The sequence below is a fragment of the Ochotona princeps genome, chromosome 26 (genome assembly GCF_030435755.1).
Source record: "Ochotona princeps isolate mOchPri1 chromosome 26, mOchPri1.hap1, whole genome shotgun sequence".
NCBI classification, from domain to species: domain Eukaryota; kingdom Metazoa; phylum Chordata; class Mammalia; order Lagomorpha; family Ochotonidae; genus Ochotona; species Ochotona princeps.
In genome coordinates, this window is record NC_080857.1 from 7,806,371 (window position 1) to 7,821,719 (window position 15,349).

The window sequence follows — 15,349 nt, forward strand, 5'->3', positions numbered from 1 at the left end:
CTCCCCTGAGTTCTCAGATGTGATCAAGCAAACATGGATGCCCATGCTAGCATCTGTGTTCTTGGCCCAAAAGTCCATTCTCCTCAAGCTGGCTCCTGTGGCCAGGGCAAAGTGGGGTCCTGGGCACCTGCCCCTGTCCCCCATCTGCATTCCTCCAAGTGGTGTGCTGCCTCCCCTGCGTGCAGAGTGACTGTGGGTCACTCACCCATGGCTAGATGCTGGCCACCACCTTTCATTCCATGTCAGAAGCCCAAGTCTTGAGCTCATCCACCCTGAACATCTGGTCTCACAAGCTGGGGTGTCCCCCCACCCCTGCATGTTCCAGTTCACACAGCTTTCTTCTCGTCCATCTTCAGCATGGCCCTCTCCTTGCACGGTGCTCTCCTCTCCAAAGTCGCTGCAGAGCTGTTGGGAGGTGGCTATGGCGGGGTCTTTCAGCCGCATCCTTCTTGCTCAGTGCCAGGAATTCTGCTTCTGCCATGTGCTGTGCACAGCCCCTGCGCTGGTGCCCACACCCCGGGCTGGCAGAGCTACCCGCTGCTCCAGGAGGTCTTCTACCTTGGCAGAAATGGGAGTCCTGTGGAGTTCTCTGGGTGGTGGGCTGGGGCCACCCATGACTTCTCAGGGCATGTCTGCAAAGATCTGGGACTTAGGTTCTCCAGCACCAAGAGCTGACATTGGGTTTAATCCTGGAGAGGAACAAGGTTCAGGAAGTAAAAGTAGAACATTTCTAGAATCTGCTGAAGGCAGATAATCCCTTTCTTAATCTTCCTTTTCCCTTTTCTACAACTCCCAAGAGGTTGAGCCTTTTGCCCGTGTCCCTGAACTTTCCAAACACAAGTGGCCAGAGGCAGCCTGCATGTGTCTCACAGAATGTGCGTCTGTGGTCCCAGGAATGTACCCGGGAGGGCCTCCAGTGACTTACACTGAGAAAGCAACCAGGAGAAGCCAGCAATCACTGCTTAACCAAGAAGAGCCCACCCAGCTCCAACTGAGGATCTTATGGGGGCAAGGGCATTGATTAGAAGCTTTCTGTCCCCTCATTCTACAATATGTCCCCCTGTTTTGACACTAGACACGGGCTGTCCCATGGAATGGCCTGACTGAGATGAGCTGTGGGCAGCTCCATCTACCACGGGCAAGAGTTGTTTTTTTTTTTGTTTTGTATAGTCCTTTCTATGCCAAGTATATGTGTGTTGAACCATGCAATAGATGTATGTAGCATGCCTTAGTCTGCAAATAAAGCAACCAGCCACAGCACAGGCATGCTGCAGTGTTTGTGGGAGAGGGGCTCTTACAATTCTAGGGGGACCCGGAGGACCCTGGAGACACACCTGGAGGCCCTGAGAATGACTCTCTCAGAAAAAAAAAAGTCGAGCAGAGCAATTGGGAGACTTGTCCTTGATCATCCAGGAAGCGGCCATGAAGGACAGAACCTGCAGCTGGCATGCATTCTTGTCCCCTCCCTTTGGAGCTGCATGAGGTCAACTGGTTCTTCAGCGTGAGGCTGCAAGTCCACTCTGGACCTGCAACTGGCCACCTCCCTGCTGAGGTCAGGACACGGCCACGTGATCCCTGGGGCCTGTTGGGTAGTTGTTCCCCACGCAGAGAGACAGCTGACTCAGTCCGGCCCTCCTCAGAGGAGATTCCCCAAGCAGAAGGGCCTGTGGATTTGGGTTTGTTTGGGGAAGCCCACATGTGTTGCCTGGGCTCTGGAGGCAGCAGTATCTTCCCAATAGCGCTGCAACTCTATGTTTGTGGCTAAGGATTAACTGCATCCTATAAAAATGTAAATTTGATTTTGCTTACTCAATCCCACTCTGAATGGGGCTCCTGGAATGGTCTGGAAGAGGGGATCCTTCTTCCAAAGTAATGATGCTATTGGGGATTATGACTCTTTATTATTATTATTTTTTCTCCTAAGAGAATGGGTGGGAAAAAAAGCTCATGTGGCTTGGACTAAAGGTGGCAGAAGCCATTAAGATTCCTTTCTTATTGAGCAGTGTTTCTTAGGCAGACGGAGCCCATCTTCCTGTTTACACATGCTGGTCTGTGGCTTGGCCCGACAAAGATTGGGAGAAATTTCTAGCACAGGATACATCCCCATCTGCTGTTTTCCTTAAGATAGCACAACCGAGAGAGCCTGAATCCGGCCTTCCTGGTTCCATGATTTTTCTGAAAAAACTCAACTTCTTGCAGCTGGGGATGCTACAGCTGCAGTTCCCAGAATTCACCTGTGAAATCGTGATCTTAGACTCCATTCTGAGGTCATCGTAGTGTCCGGAGCTCCAGGGAAGTGGTAGGATTCTCTCCCCACCCACAGCTGTCCCACAAGTATCAGCAGAGCGTGGTCACCCCACACGTGAGCGGGTCCGTGTCGGGAGCTGGTGGAGAGGTCTTGGCATCCAGCTCCCTCTCCATCCTTCCTACATGACCCCAGTGACGGTTCAGTTCCCCACAGACACCGGCCATGACAGTTAACTCACTAACATCCAAGACAAGTCACTCCCGGGCTGGACAGGAAGTATTCTTGTTCCTGTTAAGATGCTGCTTGGGGCAGCTGCATCCCGTAGTGGAGCACCCAGATTTGCGTCCTGGCTTTACTTCTGATCGTGGCTTCCTGCTAACGCGCAGTTAGGGAGGCAGCAGTGGTGGTTCAAGCATCCCTCTAGGACCAGAGCCACTTGAGCTGCTGGCCTTGCAGACAGCTCTCAGGTCCTACTTCTCAGGGTTAAGCCTTCCTTGCCATATTAGGCAAGGCTGGATGGTCTTGCAGCGACAGACAGACCTCCCCAATCACGGTGCCTTCCAACAATAACAGTTTATCTCTCATCTGGGCCAAGTTCAGTGTGAGGCTGCTTTCTGGCATATTCTCTCCCAAGTGACAGAAATGATTTCAGACCCTCTGTCAAGAGGTCCCACCATCCTGGGATCTCCCCTTCCTAGCCACACAGGTAGTGAAAGCAGCACAAATGGAATCTCCTAGGGTCTGGAAGTGTGGACATTCCTGCTACTCACATTTCCATTGGTCAGATCCAGGCATGTGCCTCAATCTGGGTGCAAGGAAAGCTGGGAAGTGTAGTTTTTGCTCATATGCACACAAGGAGGAGTACCAGGCCAGTCTGATGGACAGCTCTTTGAGTCTCCTCCACTTGGTAGGTTTTCAGCATTCTCCTTCTTCTGTCTCCATCTGAACAAAATCCACCTCAGATGTGATGCCTGATCGGAAGTGAGACCGAGCCTGCCTGCCTGTCCCAAAGAGAAGGGGATCCTTTTCCTCACTGCTTCTTTCCTTCTGGCAAGTTCGTCAGGGTGGCGCTGATGTTTGCGGAGTTTATGTGACTTGCTGGGAAGCCACATCCTCTCCATCCTGCCTGAACTTGACTGAGGAACCAGTAAGAGCCACACAAGCTGGGCGGAAGATACAAGGTGACTTCATAAATCCGGGGCCTGGAGCTGGTGTTGCGGTACAGTCTAGCTGTGGCACAGTGCCCCTAGGGTCTGGCTGCGGCTTGAGGCACCAGCATTTTACGTGGCAGTGCTGGTTTGAGGCCCAGCTGCTCTGCTTCTTATCCAGCTACCTGCTAATGAAACTGGGAGGGCAGCAGAAGATGGCCCACGTGTGGGGCGCTGCCATCCATGTGGGAGACCTGGATGGAGCCCCAGGCTGCCGGCTCCTGGCTCCAACTGTGGCTGCTTGGAGAGTAAACCAACGGATGCAGGGTCCACTGTTCTCCCATTCTCTCTCTCGGTCCTCTGCCTTCCAAACAAGTGAATAAATCCTTACAAATGATCATGGAAACAAAGAACTAAAAGATATTTCAGTGCACACAATTTTGAAATTCACGCATCTGAGAACTCTTCAAAATGCTCATGAAAATTTATACTGGGAAAAACCAGGCGCAGGTTTAGACATTTTTGCACCAAAATAAAGTTGTTTTTTAATTACTACAAACTTTTTTTTTTTAATGTGAGACAGAGTGAGAGAATGAGAGAATGAGAGACGTGAGCTCCTATCTGCTGGTTCACTACCCAAGTGCCCCAAATGACTGGGACAGGGCCCATGCCAGAGCCAGGAGCAGGTGACTCAGTCCAGGTAGCCCATGCTGTGTCCAGAACCCACCAACTTCAGAAGTCACTGCTACCTATCAGGGTCTGCTTTGGTAGAAGCCAGGGTCAGGAACTGGCAACTCAACCCAGGCACTCTGAGATGGGATGCAGGGAGCTGCTTCTTTTTTTTTTTTTGTAAGATTTACTTATTTTTACCAGAAAATCAGATTTCAAAGAGAAGTAGAGACAGAGAAAGATTTTCCATCCTCTGGTTTACTCCCCAAGTGACTGCAACAGCCAGGACCGAGCTGATCTGAAGCCAGGAGCCAGGAGTTTCTTCCTGGTTTCTCCTATAGGTACAGGGCCCCAAGCTTTGGGCTGTCCTCGAATGCTTTCCCAGGCCACAAGAAGGGAGCAGGGTGGGAAGTGGAGCAGCCGGGACATGAACCAGCACCCATATGTGATCTCGGTGCATGCAAGATGAGGATTTAGCCACTAGGCTATCACGTGGGCCCAGATACAGACAGCTTAACTGTTCCCCCATGAACTTGGTGAAGTACCTTCTAGTGAATGCAGTGGGCTAGGCCAAGATGAGGCCAGCAGTCAGCAGGGCCTGTGCAGTGAACAACCTCCCTGGAATACCTTTGCTGAGTGGGGAGCCTACTTGGGCAGAGGACATTCAGGCAGCTGAGGAGCCCTGACCCCTGAGCTGCCTTGCTTACATTTGAGCCCCACTTCCTGCAATGCCAGTGCGGTGTGCTGTCCACTATCCCTAGCCTGCCTTTCAGGGCCCAAGAGCACAGTGCACTGAGCATCACACCCTTCTCCCTAGGGTTCCAGCAAGCGTCCACACGGACACCATGTAGAGACCCACAGAGCCAGACCTCAGGCCCGACTAGCACCCCAGACCATCCTATCCTTTCTTGCTGGTCATTTGAACTGCTGCCACTCTGAACATGGAGCCAGAGCCTTCCTCCATGCAAAAGCCAGGCAAGAGCAAGCTTGAGCAAAGCTCCTCCCCTACGGGATGGGAAAACAGCAAAGTGAGACTCTGGAAATCAGCATCCAGGGTGCCTGGGCTGAGCCCTTCTCCCTGCCCGCCTCCCTCCCCCCTGCAACCCTCCTGCAGGGCCTTGGGTCTGTCTCTCCTCAGGGAGTTTTGGGGTGTCCCCCCTCCCCAGAATCAAGGCCTCTATCTTCAGATTTCTTTGGGCTCCACCTGGGCCTCAGCCTCTTTCCCAAACAACTGAATCATCTCCCCACACGGTTCTGCCCAAGGTGAAGAGAACCTATTACATGGTTATGCCTCAGACTTCTCCCAAATTCCTTGGTAAACTATTGCAACATCAAGGGCCCATTAGTGTCTGCCCCCAAAACATGAGTCAGAGAGGGCTGGCAGCTGCCCCACACAGATGGCTGCTCTTCACTGGCTATCCTAGTTTCCAAAATCTCTCCTTCAGAGGGCTCCATCCTTTGGAACTCTGCAGGTCCAAACCAGGGATGGCGGTGTCACTGCAAGAGACCTGGCCGGCACAGCCGCAGAGCTGGGGGCTCCACTGGGCTGAGTCGCAGGTGGAAGACAGGGGATGGGAGGGGGAGCAAAGGGCAGCCTGGACAAGAAACAGGCAGGGCAGGGAGAGCTGGAGGTTAACCTCAATACACTTTACTGTGGATCCCTGCTTCACCACAGAATGTACAAAGGAGTTCAATTTCTACACCCTGTGTTCCTTCTCACACCAAATACCAGTCAAATGGGGGTAGGCACTTGGCATGGTGGTTTCAGTGACACCATGCCTAGTGGGACATGATATCCCCTATCAGAGTGCCTGGCTTCACTTTTGATTCCAGCCTCTTGTCCCTGTATATCTTGGGAGGCAGCACCTGATGCTTCCACTGGTTAAGTCCCTGTTGCCAATCCGGGGGACCTGGATGAAGGTTCTGGCTCTAGATTTTGGCTTAATCCAGCCCTCGCTGTTGTTGTTACATAAGAAGTAAACCAACAGTGGGGGAGAAATCTGTTTCTTTTTCTGCCTTTAAAAATAAATAAAATCATAACCAAACTGAACATTTTAAGGAAATCAAACATAGCTTAGTAGGCCCCACAAGCTCTGGGGTTCTGGCTGGGGAGCTACTTGGCGACCTCTGGGTGGCTCACTGGCGCTGGGCAGTGTGCAGCCTGAGGCGTGGCCTAGTGCCCTGCGTCAGCGCCTCACGGTGACTGGCTTGGCCAGTGACTCAGTTGCCGCTCTGTTGGGAAATGTGCAGCAGCGGGAGGTTGTGGAGGAGACCAGGTGAACTACTTGGAGCTGTTCTGGAGGCCTTGGGGCAGCACATGAGCCACCTGAGGCCATGGTGGGGCTGCCTTCCACTGCAGGGAGGCCAGAGGGCCTGGCTCGGGGCCGGGGGGGAGTCCATGCCGAGAGGGTGGGAGATGCACTGGGGAGTGGGGAAAAGTGATGACAGTCAACATGAGGGTCTTCCAGGAACTTGTGCCTACGTAGACAGCACACTGGAGAGAAAGCAAGGCTGAGTGCCTGTGAAAAGACTGTCCCTGGAGCTCCTAGGATGACTTCCTACATTTGATATGGGTGATCATTCCCATGTCAGTGAGGCTCGCCCTTGTCTGCGGCCTCACAGCTAATGATTCACCGATACTTCGTAGTGACGGTCGAGATGTTTAAAACAGTATTTAGTTTTATCTTACGTAGAAAGAGAATGCCCATCTTCTGGTTGCACTTCTGCAGCAGTCAGGGGACAGGATAGGCCAAAGTCAGGAAAAACAGGAACTCAGCCAAGGTCTCTATTGTGGGTGGCAGGGACTTAGTCCTCAAGCCATCACCTGTTGCCTTGCAGCCTGTGGCCAAACAGGAAGTAGAACAGGAAGCAGAGGAGCCAGGACCCAAATCAGGCACTGCAACATGAGATGCCAGTATCCCAGTAAATTTACCCCAAGACTTTCAATGTCAACCACACAGGCCAGTTTCCCTGGCCAGTGGAGAGTCGCCTGTTCACCTAGGACCAGGGCTTACCTGCAAGGCTGTCATGGAGGCACAGTGAGGCCATCGGATTACACATGGCCAGCAGGTGGGAACTTGGCTTGTGTGGGACACTGATGCTCCTGTGTGCTGCAGGTGCCTCTGGCAACTTCTAGATCCTTCCTTGTGGTGCACGTCCATCCCCACACCCATGGTACCTGGGGCTCCTCTCCACACCATGGGCTGTACCAGGATTCCTGGATGATTTTTTTTTCTGAAAAAAAAAAATGGGGCAGAGGTAGAAACAGTGGAGAAGGAGGAACCCGACTGACTGACTCACATCCACCACTGGACAAAGGAACGCTTGGTAGGGCATGCTCTTTGAAAATTACAAGTTGGATTAAAGATACTACTCACCCTACATCCACTCTCCAGCATATATGCAGGTGCGCTGGACCTCTGGCAGGCACCCTTCAGCAACTGAGTAACATGCTTCCACAGAAACCTGCATTTTCCCATTGGTTATGTAAGATTCACTCAGCCTGCATATCCAGTGTGAGCTACTGCCTGATGACCAGGCTCTGCCCAGCCATGGATCATCTCCTAGTGGTCCATAGTTGTGCCACAAGGTCCTGTGAGTAATCCCATGGGGAGCCCTCCAAATCCTGCTGCTGACACCCTGAGGGTGAGCCAGGGAGCAGGTGCAGCCTCAACCTGGAGCTACAGTCCACAGCGCAGTGCAGGGCCCATCTGGAAGCGCACAGATGCGACTCGGGTCTTTCCTGGCAGGTGTTTCAACCTCTCTGGACCTTGCTGTCCTCACCTATAACATGAGGATATGGATCATAACACAAGCAATCATGCTTCCTTCAGGGGTTGCTGTGAGGATTCAAATAATGCGAAGAAAGCATCTGGTGTGGCTATTGGCACACTGTGGCTGTTCAGAAAGGCTTATTACTAATGGCTAGGCAGAGAATCTGGCTTGTAGCCCAGAGCTTTCTCTCTCTCTCTTTTTTTCTTTAAAGATTTACTTATTTCCATTGGAAAGGCAGATTTACAGAGAGAAAGAGAGACAAAGATCCATCCATCCATTGGTTAATTCCCCAAATGGCTGCAATGGCCCAAACTGAGCCAATCCAGGAGCCTCTTCCAGGTCTCCCACACAGGTGCAGAGTCCCAAGGCTTTTGGGCCATCCTCAACTCTTTCCCAGGCCACAAGCAGGGAGCTGGATGGGAAGCAGAGCTCCTGGGATTAGAACCAGAGCCCATATGGGATCCCAGCATGTGAAAGATGAGTACTTTAGCCACTAGGTTACTGCACTGGGTCCAGAACCACTTCTTTTTTTTTTTTTTTTTTAAAGATTTATTCATTTTATTACAGCCAGATATACACAGAGGAGGAGAGACAGAGAGGAAGATCTTCTGTCCGGTGATTCACTCCCCAAGTGAGCCACAACGGGCCGATGCGCGCCGATCCGATGCCGGGAACCTGGAACCTCTTCCGGGTCTCCCACGTGGGTGCAGTGTCCCAATGCATCGGGCCGTCCTCGACTGCTTTCCCAGGCCACAAGCAGGGAGCTGGATGGGAAGTGGAGCCGCCGGGATTAGAACCGGCACCCATATGGGATCCCGGGGCTTTCAAGGCGAGGACTTTAGCCGCTAGGCCACGCCGCCGGGCCCCAGAACCACTTCTTGAAGCCACAGATGCATCTGTCCCTAGAGGAACAGCTCACGCCCCTCTGAGGTCATAGACATCAGGAAGAGGGTGTTACCTGAGAGGCAGGAGTCAAACAAATCAGCCTCCACCTCAACCAAAGTGGGCCATGAGAGCGTGGGGCAGCAGGACTTGGGAGCAGGAGGCTGGGTCAGCTGCGAGAAGGGTGCTCGCCTTCCAGCCCAAGCGTTGGCCTGTTGAGTGCATCATCGGTTTTACTGAGCTTCATAGCAGGCCCTGACCTGGGGCCTGCTGACCCTCACTCCACCCCTGTCCCTTCCCCTGCCCACCCAGGGTGATCTCAGTCTAGATTAGTAATGAAGACTTTGCAGGACAGGGGGTCAGAGCAGAGTGGGGACACTCAGCTTTGTGGCCTGGGATGGCTCAGGGAAGGTGTGTCAGGGTTCCTTGAAATCTGGGTGCTGAACTACTGCCCCACAACATGCTGAGGGGGGAGAACAGATTGGCATGAGGTCATGGAGGTGGGTTCCTCCAAATGGAATTAGTGGCCTTTATAGAAGCTGCATGGGGACCAGGGCTTTCTGGTCGTCCTCCGTGTGAGGACATGGCAAGGCGACAACCATCTGTAAGCCTGGAGAAAAGCTGGCCCGGATTTTGGCCCTCTAAACTCAGCTGGGAGAGCTCTGTGCCAGCGAGGCAAGCTGCACTTCTGCTGGGTCTTGTCGCAGCAGCGTGAGTTCCTAGGATCTGTCATTCCCGGCCTGCCTGGGAACCTGCATTTCCCTGCTGTGCTGGGGGAAGGGAGACTCTGGGACTCTCCCCCAGAGTTCTTTGCCCAGCTGCCCGTTCCACAGGGCTGCCTAACCTAGAGTGGTGTTTCCTGTCCTTTGTTCTTGCACTTCTCTTCCCCTTGGTCACATCCTCCCTTTATGGAGGAGGTTTCTGAAACCATGGGGCGCTTTACTCCCAGTACACTGCCTGTCCTGGCTTTCCAGGTCCTTCTGTGTCCCAGAGAAGGAGGGCTTCACGGCCCTCGTGGGGTGTGCCATCGGCCAAGGGATTAGGAGCTGGTTGGCACCTTGTTGTTAAGAGCCACAATAGCCAGCTGGGCCGCAGTGACTCCCATCATCATCCAGCAATCACTGAATGACGATACTGCCTTCTAAGAGGCCAGAGGTGGTAGCCGTGGGAGGGAGGCCATAGGCCTGTGAGCTACTGGAAGTGCTGTACCACTGGGGTGGAGGGAGCCAATAGGCAGGAAGGGAGCAGCCCTGGGTGAGTCAGAGCACAAAGGGCTGGGGCCCCAGTCACTGTGGGTGGGGAAAGAGGCCCCAGGGTGGCCCAGAGGCCCATGTGACTTAATACTGGGAAGCCAGCAGCTGTGTGTGATGGGCAGGGGGATGCTGCTGTCCAGGGATGGGAAGGGCCTCATGAGGTTGGAACTGTCCATCACCCATTCACCCATCACCCATCCATCCATCCATCAAGGGGTAAATACCCCAGAATGCCATTATTCCATATGACATGGGAGCATAACTTGGCTGCTCTGTTTCCAATTCAGCTCCCTACTGACAGCCTGGGAAAAGTTGTGGATGATCGCCCAAGTATTTGGGCCTCTGCAACCCACTGGAAGATCCAGAGGAAGCTCCTGGCTTCATCCTGGCCCAGTCCTGAATATTTTAGCCATCTGGAGAGTGAACCAGCAGATGATCTCTCTCTTTCTCTCCTGCTCTGCGCAAATCTGATTTTCAAACAAAGAAACATAGAAGTGTGAACATTTGTTCCTCCAAGAGCCCCATGTTCTTTGGTCATTTACTTCCTTCTTGCCATTGGGCATGAAATAAAACACTTCTCCCTCTTTCAAAGATTTATTTATTAGAAAGGAGTGGTGGAGGGAGAGAGATTTTCTATCAGCTGGTTCACTTCCTAAATGGCTACAATGGCCAGGGCTGGGCCAGGCTGAAGCCAGGAGCCAGGAGCTTCCTCTGGGTTTTCCACATGTGTGCAGGGACCTAAGCACTTGAGTCCTCCACTGCTTTCTCAGGTGTATTAGCAGGAAGTTGTATTAGAAGTGGAACAGCAGGACTCAAGCCAGCACCCATATGGGATACTGTTAGTAGAGAAAGTGGCTTAACTCACTATGCCACAACATGAACCTCAAGTGAACATGCTTTAAAAGAATTGTCTTAGGAAACATAGGAGACAGCCACAAACTAAAAGGACAAGGAAGAAAGTCATCTTTCTTCTTTGCCAGTCCCACTGGCTCCCATCTGTGGTCTCCAGAGGGGAAGATGGCTCTGTGAGTGGGCTTCCCTAGGTCCCATCTCTGAAGACCTTTGGTCCTTGCCAGGACCGAGTTCCTGCCCATAGCTGTCACCCTGGAAATTCATAGCATACTGGTCCCCACCATGAGGAAGCCCTGGCTCCCGAGTTGGCTGGCCGCCTTCGATCCTCCTGGTCCTGGCACCGCACTGGGGAACCTCTCTATTCATTGAACTTGCCCCTGACTAAGACCCAAGGGCACTGTCTCCCCAGTCCTTGGAGGAGCATCTCTCCGAGGGCTGATGTGACAAACTGTGTCCTGGAGAGAGCCAGCCACCTGCCTGTGGCTCCTCCTGCTCCTGTCACCGCCAGATCCCCAGCGGCTCATAGCCCTATGTATAAGCAACTCTGTGTGAGATGAGGGATACTTCTCTGCCCCAACTCCAGACATGCTTTCTCTCTAGTTCAGGGCACAACTTTGCCCAGCTCTTCTGGGTGACATTGGGATGCCCCCACAGGGTGACCTGCTTTACGCCACCTCCTCTAGGCAGTGTGAGCCAAGTGCAGTCCTCTGCACCCCTTCCCCATTGCACCTGCTGTGCACACTTGCATCCTGGTTTCCCAGCGACCGGACCTGCATCACTCCCCTGTGAACCCAGCGTTCCCTACCCAGACTAAGCCAGGTCTGGCTTACAGGAGGTACCACACTTAAGTTTTGCTTTTGCTTCCAAACCACTCCCTCATATTCTCCTGGCCAGGGCAGTGCCTTATTGAACTATGTATGAAGAACAGGTGGCAATGCAGAAGGAGAATTTTCCGTCCCTGGAGTGTGTGCGCTGGGCTCTGGGAGTTTGCCTGGGCTCATGCTTTTGTGTCTGGGTGACTCAGGAATCATGTGGAAGGCAGCCCCTGAAGGGGGTTTTTCCAGGTCAGTTTCAGGAAGTGGAAAGAAAGCATAGAAAACCCTCAGAGCCTTGAAGGGTCCCCTGACAATGTCACTTAAGGTTCCCTGGGCTCCTCTCCCCCCATGGCACCCTGGCATTACCAGGGACTGGGAAGCCAGGGCCTTGGGTCAGAGCTCCAGATCCCAACCCTGGCTCTACACCCATACTGCATGGTCTTGGGCAGGCCACTTCACGTCTCAGAGTCCCGACTTCCTTTGGAAAATGGCCGTCACAAGGTCAGTCAGGAGATCTGATCAGAAAACAGAGACAGAGAGGAGAGCCAGACAGAAGAGAAGGGAACAGAACAGGTGCAACACACATAGCTGAAAGAACAGAGGCTAGGGATGTGGAGGTCTCTTGCAAACCCGAGGCTTGGGGGTCCCTGGCTGGCTGGTGGGGGAGGGCTGGTAGCAAGTGTCCTGCCCATGACAGCCACTCACCTCCAGGCTGGACAATTAGGAAGCTCCCTGCCTCTCAGCAGCTTGCTCTCATCCCCACACCAGCCATCCTCCATGGTCACGGGTGCCGGCCCTCTATTCCAGCTGAGCTTGTGTGAGTCTGGGATGTGCTAGGCTTGATGCTGGCAGCTGGGAATTCACTCCAGGTCTCCAATGTGGGCTATCGTATCTACCTTTTAGGGTATGTATTAGCAGAAAGCTGGAGTCAGGAGTCTGAGCTGGGAATCAGCCCCAGGTACTCTGACGTGGGGCACAGGTGCTTAAACTGCTAGGCTAAAAACCAGCCTCATTTTATTGATTAGAAATGAGGTTCAAAGGGGTTAAGCAACTTGACTAAAGTCAAGTGAGCAGGAAAATGGCCACTTACATCCACTTCAGGATCACCCATTGGTCAGAAATCAATGAACCCAGCCTTTCTTGTTCATTTGGGTCTGTCTCTGGACTCTCTTTTTTTAAAGATTCATTTATTTTTATTGGAAAAGCAGATATACAGAGAGGAAGATCTTCGGTCTGCTAATTCACTCCCCAAGTGGCTGCAACGACTGGAGCTGAGCTGATCCAAAACCAGGAGCCAGGAGCTTCTTCCAGGTCTCCCACACGGGTGCAGGGTCCCAAAGCTTTGGGCCGTCCTCCACTGCCTTCCCAAGCCACAAGCAGGGAGCTGGATGGGAAGTGGAGCTGCTGGGATTAGAACCGGCACCCATATGGGATCCCGGCGCGTTCAAGGTGAGGACTTTAGCCGCTAGGCCACGCCGCCGGGCCCAAGTGTGTACTTTCAGTTAGTTAAAAAATCTTTTATTTATTTTTATTTGAAAGACAGAGACAGACACAGGAATTCTTCCATCTGCTGGTTTAATTTCCAAACGGGGGTGGGCCAGGCCGAAGCTGGGGGTTTAGAACTCTGTGTCTCCATCGTACCTTCACCTATCTGTTCTTCATAGCTCTTCCTCTTCCCAACTCCTTTTTCCTTTCCTTCCTTTTCTTTTCAAGTTCAAGTAGGAGAAAGAGAGAAAGAAAGAAAAAGCAGTATCTTTGATCTGCTGGTTTCCTCCCCAGTCTTAACAGCCAGGTCTGAAGCCAGAAGGAGTTCCACTGGGTCTCCCACGGATGGTGGGAGGTCCCGCACATGAGCCATCGTCTGCTGTTCCCCAGGTGCCTCAACAGGATGCTGGCTCAGAAGGGGAACAGCCAAGTCCTGAACAGAACCAGCGCTCTGGCATGGGACTCAAGCATTTACTTGTTGCGCTGAGTTCTAATCTATATTCCTAATCTCTGAATTTCTTGCAACACTTCCTGCAAGTCAGGTCTACCTTGTGAGGAGGTCTTATTTCTTCTTCCTGTTTTAAAGGTGTTGCCGCAGCACCCAGAGCTCTCAGCGTGTGCAGGACTTCCTTCCTCTCTTCCTGACCGATTTCTGAGCAGAAGTCAGATCTGGCTCTTTTGTTCCTCTCCAGGTCTTTCCCTCTGTTTTCTCCCTGGATTTTCTTTTCTCTTGTGCTGGTTTTCTGATGCTTGAAGAGTTTGCATCCGTGTGTAGTTTTGCTTTGTTTTCCTTGTTTCCTTTGCTTGGCACTCTCCAGCTTCCGGGCTCTGTGACCAGGTGTCTACCGCGGAGTGAGGAAGCCCCTGGGCATCACTGCTTCAGGTATTGCTTCTGTCTCCCTCTCTCCCCTCCTCCCGGCATGTCCTGATTCTGTAGCTGCCCCCTCGCTGTTCTTGAATAGCCTGCTTTGCTAGTTGTTTTTTTTTTCAGTTTTGAAGCTTCCTGTTGCTGTGTTCTCGGCTCAGAGGCCGCCTCGGCGTGGCCAGCCTAGCCGTGGCCCATCAGAGGCCGTCTTCATTCTGTTACCATGCTTTTCAGCTCAGCATTTCTGTTTAACTCTTTCCTCAAAAGTCCATTTTGTGCTACTTTTCTCCTTTTTTAAAAAAAGATGTATTTTTATTGGATAGATTTACAGAGAGAGGGAAAGACAGAACGATCTTCCATACACTGGTTCATTTCCCAAGTGACCGCAATGTCCAGAGCTAAGCCGACGCGAAGCCAGGAGCCAGGAGCTTCTTCTGCATCTCCCACACAGGTGCAGGGTTCCAAGGCTTTGCACCGTCCTCGACTGCTTTCCCAGGCCACAAGCAGAGAGCTGGATGGGAAGTGGAGCTGCCGGCACAAAAACTGGTGCCCTTATGGGATCGTGTGTATGCAAGGCAAGGCTTTAGCCACTAGGCTGTCGCACCAGGCCCTTCCACTTTTTCATAAAGACCCCTAGTATTTTAATCAGAGTTTTTTTTTTTTTTTTAATCCTGGTCCAATCATCTAAACATTTTGGATTTACCCAATTCTTGTCCCAATGTTCAGTCTTTTCAAAATGTAGTGTTTGCCTTTCAGCATGCCTTGTAGCTTTTGGTGGGAAACTGATGCGGTGTCCTGGGTATTGCAGGGAGTGGGTGTCCAGTACGAGGTGGTGACTGTTGGGGGGTGGAGCAGAGGTCCATAGTTCTGTGATGAGGTTTTAGTCTCTCTCTCTCTCTCTCTCTCTCTCTCTCTCTCTCTCTCTGTCTCTGTCTCTCCAGCAAGCATGCTGGTCAATTTTTAATTTTTTTAAAAGATTGTCCATAATCAGGGATCTGGATTGGAAGTGGAGCAGCCAGGGCTAGAATCAGTGCCCATCAGGCTGCCAGTACTGCCAGGTGGAGCCTTAGCCTATTGAGCCATTACGCCTGCCACAACAGACTAGTCAGCTTTAATGAAAAAAACAAAACAAAACAAAACAAAACATCTGATAGACCAGGCAGGGATCTTGGGAAAGAACCGAGAGCCGAATCCTCAGTCTTCCACGAGTTTGCACTCCTGGACGGTGAGCTGCCTGGTTTGTCCCCTTGCCTTGTCCGGGGAGATAAGGAGGCAGGAAGGCGCTGGAGCTGCGTCCTTCCTCTTTCTGGCTCAGATAAAACCTGAGCAGATTCGACCCTGTTAAAGTCATTTCCTTG